The following is a 12057-nucleotide window of genomic DNA, read 5'->3' as shown; positions in this document are numbered from 1 at the left end:
GCTCCGGTTTGTGAGAAGCATATACCCAAACCTGCCCCAAATGGGACAAAATTTGTACCACGGCATGTTGATGCCGCTCCATGATAGCATGCCAAGTTTTATGAATTTCAGACGAGTTTTGGATTTACTAGAATTTAAAAACCAGGCATCTCAATGTTTTGCCGGCAATCAACGGTGCCCTGGTGTTCGAAATTCATTCCCATTTCTTGCATGGGACCTAAGCATGCACCCAAGGACACATATTTGATTTTTCAACCAATTTATATGCACTGGAGCATGTGCATTAGTTCAAATTTGAATTATGCACATAAATGCATTGAAATCTCAGTTAATGCATAAAAATGTCCAAACGAACCCCAAAAAATCACAAAAATTCAAACAACACTCCTGTTGTTCTATGTTGACACGAGAAAAAATGGAAGCAACAAGAGGCAATGGATATTGTTTCGTCCCCAAAGGTGGGACGTTCCCTACCGAAAACCATCATGCTTGTTGTGAGAAGCTGCCGTTTGTGAGAAGCATATACCCAAACCTGCCCCAAATGGGACAAAATTTGTACCACGGCATGTTGATGCCGCTCCATGATAGCATGCCAAGTTTTATGAATTTCAGATGAGTTTTGGATTTACTAGAATTTAAAAACCAGACATCTCAATGTTTTGCCGGCAATCAACGGTGCCCTGGTGTTCGAAATTCCTTCCCATTTCTTGCATGGGACCTAAGCATGCACCCAAGGACGCATATTTGATTTTTCAACCAATTTATATGGACTAGAGCATGTGCATGTAGTTCAAATTTGAATTATGCACGTAAATGCATTGAAAACTCAGTTAATGCATAAAAATGTCCAAACAAACCACCAAAAATCACAAAAATTCACACAACACTCCTGTTGTTCTATCTTGACACGAGAAAAAAATTGGAAAGTAATAAGAGGCAATGGATATCGTTTCGTCCCCAAAGGTGGGACGTTCCCTACCGAAAACCATCATGCTTGTTGTGAGAAGCTCTGGTTTGTGAGAAGCATATACCCAAACCTACCCCAAATGGGACAAAATTTGTACCACGGCATGTTGATCCCGCTCCATGATAACATGCCAAGTTTCATGAATTTCAGACGTGTTTTGGATATACTAGAATCTAAAAATCAGGCATCTCAATGTTTGGCCGGCAATCAACAGTGCCCTGGTGTTTGAAATTCATTCCCATTTCTTGCATGGGACCTAAGGATGCGCCCAAGGATACAGATTTGATTTTGCAACCGATTTATATGCACTTGAGCATGTGCATGTAGTTCAAATTGTAATTATGCACATAAATGCATTGAAAACTTAGTTAATGCATAAAAATGCCAAACGAACCCCGACAAATCACAAAAATTCACACAACATTCCAGTTGTTCTATGTTGACACGAGAAAAAAATTGAAAGCAATAAGAGGCAATGGATATCGTTTCGTCCCCAAAGGTGGGACGTTCCCTACCGAAAAGCATCATGCTTGTTGTGAGAAGCTCCGGTTTAGGAGAAGCATATACCCAAACCTGCCCCAAATAGGACAAAATTTGTACCACGGCAGGTTGATGCCGCTCCATGATAACATGCCAAGTTTCATGAATTTCAGACGAGTTTTGGATTTACTAGAATCTAAAAACCAGGCATCTCAATGTTTTCCCGGCAATCAACGGTGCCCTGGTGTTCTAAATTCATTCCCATTTCTTGCGTGGGACCTAAGCATGCACCCAAGGACACATATTTGATTTTTCAACCAATTTATATGAACTGGAGCATGTGCATGTAGTTCGACTTTTAATTATGCACATAAAAGCATTGAAAACTCAGTTAATGCATAAAAATGTCCTAACGAACCCCAAGAAATCACCAAAATTCACACAACACTCCTGTTGTTCTATGTTGACACGAGAAAAAATTTGGAAGCAATAACAGGCAATGGATATCGTTTCGTCCCCAAAGGTGGGACGTTCCCTACGGAAAACCATCATTTTTGTTGTAAGAAGCTCCGGTTTGTGAGAAGCATATACCCAAACCTACCCCAAATGGGACAAAATTTGTACCACGACAGGTTGATGCCGCTCCATGATAACATGCCAAGTTTCATGAATTTCAGACAAGTTTTGGATTTACTAGAATTTAAAAACAAGGCATCTCAATGTTTTGCCGGCAATCAACTGTGCCCTGGTGTTCGAAATTCATTCCCATTTCTTGCATGGGACCTAAGCATGCACCCAAGGACGCATATTTGATTTTTCAACCAATTTATATGAACTAGAGCATGTGCATGTAGTTCAAATATGAATTATGCACATAAATGCATTGAAAATTAAGTTAATGCATAAAAATGTCCAAACGAGCCCCAAAAAATCACAAAAAATCACTCAACACTCCTGTTGTTCTATGTTGACACGAGAAAAAATTTGGAAGCAATAAGAGGCAATGGATATCGTTTCGTCCCCAAAGGTGGGAAGTTCCCTACCGAAAACCATCATGCTTGTTGTGAGAAGCTCCGGTTTGTGAGAAGCATATACCCAAGCCTGCCCCAAATGGGACAAAATTTGTACCACGGCATGTTGATGCCGCTCCATGATTGCATGCCAAGTTTTATGAATTTCAGACGAGTTTTGGATTTACTCGAATTTAAAAACCAGGCATCTCAATGTTTTGCCGGCAATCAACGGTGCCCCGGTGTTCGAAATTCATTCCCATTTCTTGCATGGGACCTAAGCATGCACCCAAGGACACATATTTGAATTTTCAACCAATTTATATGCACTGGAGCATGTGCATTAGTTCAAATTTGAATTATGCACATAAATGCATTGAAAACTCAGTTAATGCATAAAAATGTCCAAACGAACCCCAAAAAATCACAAAAATTCACACAACACTCCTGTTGTTCTATGTTGACACGAGAAAAAATGGAAGCAATAAGAGGCAATGGATATCGTTTCGTCCCCAAAGGTGGGACGTTCCCTACCGAAAACCGTCATGCATGTTGTGAGAAGCTCCGGTTTGTGAGAAGCATATACCCAAACCTGCCCCAAATGGGACAAAATTTGTACCACGACATGTTGATGCCGCTCCATGGTAGCATGCCAAGTTTTATGAATTTCAGACGAGTTTTGGATTTACTAGAATTTAAAAACCAGGCATCTCAATGTTTTCCCGGCAATCAACGGTGCCCTGGTGTTCGAAATTCATTCCCATGTCTTGCATGGGACCTAAGCATGCACCCAAGGACACATATTTGATTTTTCAACCAATTTATATGAACTAGAGCATGTGCATGTAGTTCAAATTTGAATTATGCACATAAATGCATTGAAAATTAAGTTAATGCATAAAAATGTCCAAACGAGCCCCAAAGAATCACAAAAAATCACTCAACACTCCTGTTGTTCTATGTTGACATGAGAGAAAATTTGGAAGCAATAAGAGGCAATGGATATCGTCTCGTCCCCAAAGGTGGGACGTTCCCTACCGAAAACCGTCATTCTTGTTGTGAGAAGCTCCGGTTTGTGAGAAGCATATACCCAAACCTGCCCCAAATGGGACAAAATTTGTACCACGGCATGTTGATGCCGCTCCATGATAGCATGCCAAGTTTTATGAATTTCAGACGAGTTTTGGATTTACTAGAATTTAAAAACCAGGCATCTCAATGTTTTGCCGGCAATCAATGGTGCCCTGGTGTTCGAAATTCATTCCCATTTCTTGCATGGGACCTAAGCATGCACCCAAGGACACATATTTGATTTTTCAACCAATTTATATGCACTGGAGCATGTGCATTAGTTCAAATTTGAATTATGCACATAAATGCATTGAAATCTCAGTTAATGCATAAAAATGTCCAAACGAACCCCAAAAAATCACAAAAATTCACACAACACTCCTGTTGTTCTATGTTGACACGAGAAAAAATGGAAGCAATAAGAGGCAATGGATATCGTTTCGTCCCCAAAGGTGGGACATTCCCTACCGAAAACCATCATGCTTGTTGTGAGAAGCTCCGGTTTGTGAGAAGCATATACCCAAACCTACCCCAAATGGGACAAAATTTGTACCACGACAGGTTGATGCCGCTCCATGATAACATGCCAAGTTTCATGAATTTCAGACGAGTTTTGGATTTACTAGAATCTAAAAACCAGGCATCTCAACGTTTTCCCGGCAATCAACGGTGCCCTGGTGTTCTAAATTCATTCCCATTTCTTGCGTGGTACCTAAGCATGCACCCAAGGACACATATTTGATTTTTCAACAAATTTATATGAACTGGAGCATGTGCATGTAGTTCGACTTTTAATTATGCACATAAAAGCATTGAAAACTCAGTTAATGCATAAAAATGTCCTAACGAACCCCAAGAAATCACCAAAATTCACACGACACTCCTGTTGTTCTATGTTGACACGAGAAAAAATTTGGAAGCAATAAGAGGCAATGGATATCGTTTCGTCCCCAAAGGTGGGACGTTCCCTACCGAAAACCGTCATTCTTGTTGTGAGAAGCTCCGGTGTATGAGAAGCATATACCCAAACCTTCCCCAAATGGGACAAAATTTGTACCACGGCATGTTGATGCCGCTCCATGATAGCATGCCAAGTTTTATGAATTTCAGACGAGTTTTGGATTTACTAGAATTTAAAAACCAGGCATCTCAATGTTTTGCCGGCAATCAACGGTGCCCTGGTGTTCGAAATTCATTCCCATTTCTTGCATGGGACCTAAGCATGCACCCAAGGACACATATTTGATTTTTCAACCAATTTATATGCACTGGAGCATGTGCATTAGTTCAAATTTGAATTATGCACATAAATGCATTGAAATCTCAGTTAATGCATAAAAATGTCCAAACGAACCCCAAAAAATCACAAAAATTCACACAACACTCCTGTTGTTCTATGTTGACACGAGAAAAAATGGAAGCAATAAGAGGCAATGGATATCGTTTCGTCCCCAAAGGTGGGACGTTCCCTACCGAAAACCATCATGCTTGTTGTGAGAAGCTCTGGTTTGTGAGAAGCATATACCCAAACCAACCCCAAATGGGACAAAATTTGTACCACGGCAGGTTGATGCCGCTCCATGATAACATGCCAAGTTTCATGAATTTCAGACGAGTTTTGGATTTACTAGAATCTAAAAACAAGGCATCTCAACGTTTTCCCGGCAATCAACGGTGCCCTGGTGTTCTTAATTCATTCCCATTTCTTGCGTGGGACCTAAGCATGCACCCAAGGACACATATTTGATTTTTCAACCAATTTATATGAACTGGAGCATGTGCATGTAGTTCGACTTTTAATTATGCACATAAAAGCATTGAAAACTCAGTTAATGCATAAAAATGTCCTAACGAACCCCAAGAAATCACCAAAATTCACACAACACTCCTGTTGTTCTATGTTGACACGAGAAAAAAATTTGGAAGCAATAAGAGGCAATGGATATCGCTTCGTCCCCAAAGGTGGGACGTTCCCTACCGAAAACCGTCATTCTTGTTGTGAGAAGCTCCGGTTTGTGAGAAGCATATACCCAAACCTGCCCCAAATGGGACAAAATTTGTACCACGGCATGTTGATGCCGCTCCATGATAGCATGCCAAGTTTTATGAATTTCAGACAAGTTTTGGATTTACTAGAATTTAAAAACCAGGCATCTCAATGTTTTGCCGGCAATCAACGGTGCCCTGGTGTTCGAAATTCATTCCCATTTCTTGCATGGGACCTAAGCATGCACCCAAGGACACATATTTGATTTTTCAACCAATTTATATGCACTAGAGCATGTGCATTAGTTCAAATTTGAATTATGCACATAAATGCATTGAAATCTCAGTTAATGCATAAAAATGTCCAAACGAACCCCAAAAAATCACAAAAATTCACACAACACTCCTGTTGTTCTATGTTGACACGAGAAAAAATGGAAGCAATAAGAGGCAATGGATATCGTTTCGTCCCCAAAGGTGGGACGTTCCCTACCGAAAACCATCATGCTTGTTGTGAGAAGCTCTGGTTTGTGAGAAGCATATACCCAAACCAACCCCAAATGGGACAAAATTTGTACCACGACAGGTTGATGCCGCTCCATGATAACATGCCAAGTTTCATGAATTTCAGACGAGTTTTGGATTTACTAGAATCTAAAAACCAGGCATCTCAACGTTTTCCCGGCAATCAACGGTGCCCTGGTGTTCTAAATTCATTCCCATTTCTTGCGTGAGACCTAAGCATGCACCCAAGGACACATATTTGATTTTTCAACCAATTTATATGAACTGGAGCATGTGCATGTAGTTCGACTTTTAATTATGCACATAAAAGCATTGAAAACTCAGTTAATGCATAAAAATGTCCTAACGAACCCCAAGAAATCACCAAAATTCACACAACACTCCTGTTGTTCTATGTTGACACGAGAAAAAATTTGGAAGCAATAAGAGGCAATGGATATCGTTTCGTCCCCAAAGGTGGGACGTTCCCTACCGAAAACCGTCATTCTTGTTGTGAGAAGCTCCGGTTTGTGAGAAGAATATACCCAAACCTGCCCCAAATGGGACAAAATTTGTACCACGGCATGTTGATGCCGCTCCATGATAGCATGCCAAGTTTTATGAATTTCAGACGAGTTTTGGATTTACTAGAATTTAAAAACCAGGCATCTCAATGTTTTGCCAGCAATCAACGGTGCCCTGGTGTTCGAAATTCATTCCCATTTCTTGCATGGGACCTAAGCATGCACCCAAGGACACATATTTGATTTTTCAACCAATTTATATGCACTGGAGCATGTGCATTAGTTCAAATTTGAATTATGCACATAAATGCATTGAAATCTCAGTTAATGCATAAAAATGTCCAAACGAACCCCAAAAAATCACAAAAATTCACACAACACTCCTGTTGTTCTATGTTGACACGTGAAAAAATGGAAGCAATAAGAGGCAATGGATATCGTTTCGTCCCCAAAGGTGGGACGTTCCCTACCGAAAACCATCATGCTTGTTGTGAGAAGCTCTGGTTTGTGAGAAGCATATACCCAAACCAACCCCAAATGGGACAAAATTTGTACCACGACAGGTTGATGCCGCTCCATGATAACATGCCAAGTTTCATGAATTTCAGAAGAGTTTTGGATTTACTAGAATCTAAAAACCAGGCATCTCAACGTTTTCCCGGCAATCAACGGTGCCCTGGTGTTCTAAATTCATTCCCATTTCTTGCGTGGGACCTAAGCATGCACCCAAGGACACATATTTGATTTTTCAACCAATTTATATGAACTGGAGCATGTTCATGTAGTTCGACTTTTAATTATGCACATAAAAGCATTGAAAACTCAGTTAATGCATAAAAATGTCCTAACGAACCCCAAGAAATCACCAAAATTCACACAACACTCCTGTTGTTCTATGTTGACACGAGAAAAAATTTGGAAGCAATAAGAGGCAATGGATATCGTTTCGTCCCCAAAGGTGGGACGTTCCCTACCGAAAACCGTCATTCTTGTTGTGAGAAGCTCCGGTTTGTGAGAAGCATATACCCAAACCTGCCCCAAATGGGACAAAATTTGTACCACGGCATGTTGATGCCGCTCCATGATAGCATGCCAATTTTATGAATTTCAGACGAGTTTTGGATTTACTAGAATTTAAAAACCAGGCATCTCAATGTTTTGCCGGCAATCAACGGTGCCCTGGTGTTCGAAATTCATTCCCATTTCTTGCATGGGACCTAAGCATGCACCCAAGGACACATATTTGATTTTTCAACCAATTTATATGCACTAGAGCATGTGCATTAGTTCAAATTTGAATTATGCACATAAATGCATTGAAATCTCAGTTAATGCATAAAAATGTCCAAACGAACCCCAAAAAATCACAAAAATTCACACAACACTCCTGTTGTTCTATGTTGACACGAGAAAAAATGGAAGCAATAAGAGGCAATGGATATCGTTTCGTCCCCAAAGGTGGGACGTTCCCTACCGAAAACCATCATGCTTGTTGTGAGAAGCTCTGGTTTGTGAGAAGCATATACCCAAACCAACCCCAAATGGGACAAAATTTGTACCACGACAGGTTGATGCCGCTCCATGATAACATGCCAAGTTTCATGAATTTCAGACGAGTTTTGGATTTACTAGAATCTAAAAACCAGGCATCTCAACGTTTTCCCGGCAATCAACGGTGCCCTGGTGTTCTAAATTCATTCCCATTTCTTGCGTGGGACCTAAGCATGCACCCAAGGACACATATTTGATTTTTCAACCAATTTATATGAACTGGAGCATGTGCATGTAGTTCGACTTTTAATTATGCACATAAAAGCATTGAAAACTCAGTTAATGCATAAAAATGTCCTAACGAACCCCAAGAAATCACCAAAATTCACACAACACTCCTGTTGTTCTATGTTGACACGAGAAAAAATTTGGAAGCAATAAGAGGCAATGGATATCGTTTCGTCCCCAAAGGTGGGACGTTCCCTACCGAAAACCGTCATTCTTGTTGTGAGAAGCTCCGGTTTGTGAGAAGCATATACCCAAACCTGCCCCAAATGGGACAAAATTTGTACCACGGCATGTTGATGCCGCTCCATGATAGCATGCCAAGTTTTATGAATTTCAGACGAGTTTTGGATTTACTAGAATTTAAAAACCAGGCATCTCAATGTTTTGCCAGCATTCAACGGTGCCCTGGTGTTCGAAATTCATTCCCATTTCTTGCATGGGACCTAAGCATGCACCCAAGGACACATATTTGATTTTTCAACCAATTTATATGCACTGGAGCATGTGCATTAGTTCAAATTTGAATTATGCACATAAATGCATTGAAATCTCAGTTAATGCATAAAAATGTCCAAACGAACCCCAAAAAATCACAAAAATTCACACAACACTCCTGTTGTTCTATGTTGACACGAGAAAAAATGGAAGCAATAAGAGGCAATGGATATTGTTTCGTCCCCAAAGGTGGGACGTTCCCTACCGAAAACCATCATGCTTGTTGTGAGAAGCTCTGGTTTGTGAGAAGCATATACCCAAACCAACCCCAAATGGGACAAAATTTGTACCACGACAGGTTGATGCCGCTCCATGATAACATGCCAAGTTTCATGAATTTCAGACGAGTTTTGGATTTACTAGAATCTAAAAACCAGGCAACTCAATGTTTTGCCGGCAATCAACGGTGCCCTGGTGTTCTAAATTCATTCCCATTTCTTGCGTGGGACCTAAGCATGCACCCAAGGACACATATTTGATTTTTCAACCAATTTATATGAACTGGAGCATGTGCATGTAGTTCGACTTTTAATTATGCACATAAAAGCATTGAAAACTCAGTTAATGCATAAAAATGTCCTAACGAACCCCAAGAAATCACCAAAATTCACACAACACTCCTGTTGTTCTATGTTGACACGAGAAAAAATTTGGAAGCAATAAGAGGCAATGGATATCGCTTCGTCCCCAAAGGTGGGACGTTCCCTACCGAAAACCGTCATTCTTGTTGTGAGAAGCTCAGGTTTGTGAGAAGCATATACCCAAACCTGCCCCAAATGGGACAAAATTTGTACCACGGCATGTTGATGCCGCTCCATGATAGCATGCCAAGTTTTATGAATTTGAGACGAGTTTTGGATTTACTAGAATTTAAAAACCAGGCATATCAATGTTTTGCCGGCAATCAACGGTGCCCTGGTGTTCGAAATTCATTCCCATTTCTTGCATGGGACCTAAGCATGCACCCAAGGACACATATTTGATTTTTCAACCAATTTATATGCACTGGAGCATGTGCATTAGTTCAAATTTGAATTATGCACATAAATGCATTGAAAACTCAGTTAATGCATAAAAATGTCCAAACGAACCCCAAAAAATCACAAAAATTCACACAACACTCCTGTTGTTCTATGTTGACACGAGAAAAAATGGAAGCAATAAGAGGCAATGGATATCGTTTCGTCCCCAAAGGTGGGACGTTCCCTACCGAAAACCATCATGCTTGTTGTCAGAAGCTCTCGTTTGTGAGAAGCATATACCCAAACCTGCCACAAATGGGACAAAATTTGTACCACGGCATGTTGATGCCGCTCCATGATAGCATGCCAAGTTTCATGAATTTCAGACGAGTTTTGGATTTACTAGAATTTAAAAACCAGACATCTCAATGTTTTGCCGGCAATCAACGGTGCCCTGGTGTTCGAAATTCATTCCCATTTCTTGCCTGGGACCTAAGCATGCATCCAAGGACGCATATTTGATTTTTCAACCAATTTATATGAACTAGAGCATGTGCATGTAGTTCAAATTTGAATTATGCACATAAATGCATTGAAAATTAAGTTAATGCATAAAAATGTCCAAACGAACCCCAAAAAATCACAAAAAATCACTCAACACTCATGTTGTTCTATGTTGACATGAGAGAAAATTTGGAAGCAATAAGAGGCAATGGATATCGTCTCGTCCCCAAAGGTGGGAAGTTCCCTACCGAAAACCGTCATGCTTGTTGTGAGAAGCTCCGGTTTGTGAGAAGCATATACCCAAGCCAGCCCCAAATGGGACAAAATTTGTACCACGGCATGTTGATGCCGCTCCATGATTGCATGCCAAGTTTTATGAATTTCAGACGAGTTTTTGATTTACTAGAATTTAAAAACCAGGCATCTCAATGTTTTGCCGGCAATCAACGGTGCCCTGGTGTTCGAAATTCATTCCCATTTCTTTCATGGGACCTAAGTATGCACCCAAGGACACATATTTGATTTTTCAACCAATTTATATGCACTGGAGCATGTGCATGTAGTTCAAATTTGAATTATGCACATAAATGCATTGAAAACTCAGTTAATGCATAAAAATGTCCAAACGAACCCCAAAAAATCACAAAAATCACACAACACTCCAGTTGTTCTATGTTGACACGAGAAAAAAATTGGAAAGCAATAAGAGGCAATGGATATCGTTTCGTCCCCAAAGGTGGGACGTTCCCTACCGAAAACCATCATGCTTGTTGTGAGAAGCTCTGGTTTGTGAGAAGCATATACCCAAACCTGCCCCAAATGGGACAAAATTTTTACCACGGCATGTTGATGCCGCTCCATGATAGCATGCCAAGTTTCATGAATTTCAAACGTGTTTTGGATATACTAGAATCTAAAAATCAGGCATCTCAATGTTTGGCCGGCAATCAACAGTGCCCTGGTGTTTGAAATTCATTCCCATTTCTTGCATGGGACCTAAGGATGCGCCCAAGGATACAGATTTGATTTTGCAACCGATTTATATGCACTTGAGCATGTGCATGTAGTTCAAATTGTAATTATGCACATAAATGCTTTGAAAACGTAGCTAACGCTTAAAAATGCCAAACGAACCCAGAAAAATAACAAAAATTCACACAACACTCAAGTTGTTCTATGTTGACACGAGAAAAAAAATTGAAAGCAATAAGAGGCAATGGATATCGTTTTGTCCCCAAAGGTGGGACGTTCCCTACCAAAAACCATCATGCTTGTTGTGAGAAGCTCCCGTTTGGGAGAAGCATATACCCAAACCTGCACCAAATAGGACAAAACTTGTACCACGGCATGTTGATGCCACTCCAAGATAACATGCCAAGTTTCATGAATTTCAGACGAGTTTTGGATTTACTAGAATTTAGAAACCAGGCTTCTCAATGTTTTCCCGGCAATCAACGGTGCCCTGGTGTTCTAAATTCATTCCCATTTCTTGCGTGGGACCTAAGCATGCACCCAAGGATACAGATTTGATTTTGCAACCGATTTATACGAACTGGAGCATGTGCATGTAGTTCAAATTTTAATTACGCACATAAAAGCATTGAAAACTCAATTAATGCATAAAAATGTCGAAAAGAACCCCGAAAAATCACAAAAATTCACACAACACTCTTGTTGTTCTATGTTGACATGAGAAAAAATTTGGAAGCAATAAGAGGCAATGGATATCGTTTCGTCCCCAAAGGTGGGACGTTCCCTACCGAAAACCGTCATTC

Source organism: Aegilops tauschii, chromosome 4, assembly GCF_002575655.3.
Source record: "Aegilops tauschii subsp. strangulata cultivar AL8/78 chromosome 4, Aet v6.0, whole genome shotgun sequence".
NCBI lineage: Eukaryota > Viridiplantae > Streptophyta > Magnoliopsida > Poales > Poaceae > Aegilops > Aegilops tauschii.
The sequence above is the reverse complement of the archived record's forward strand: the minus strand, read 5'-3'. Positions refer to the sequence as shown.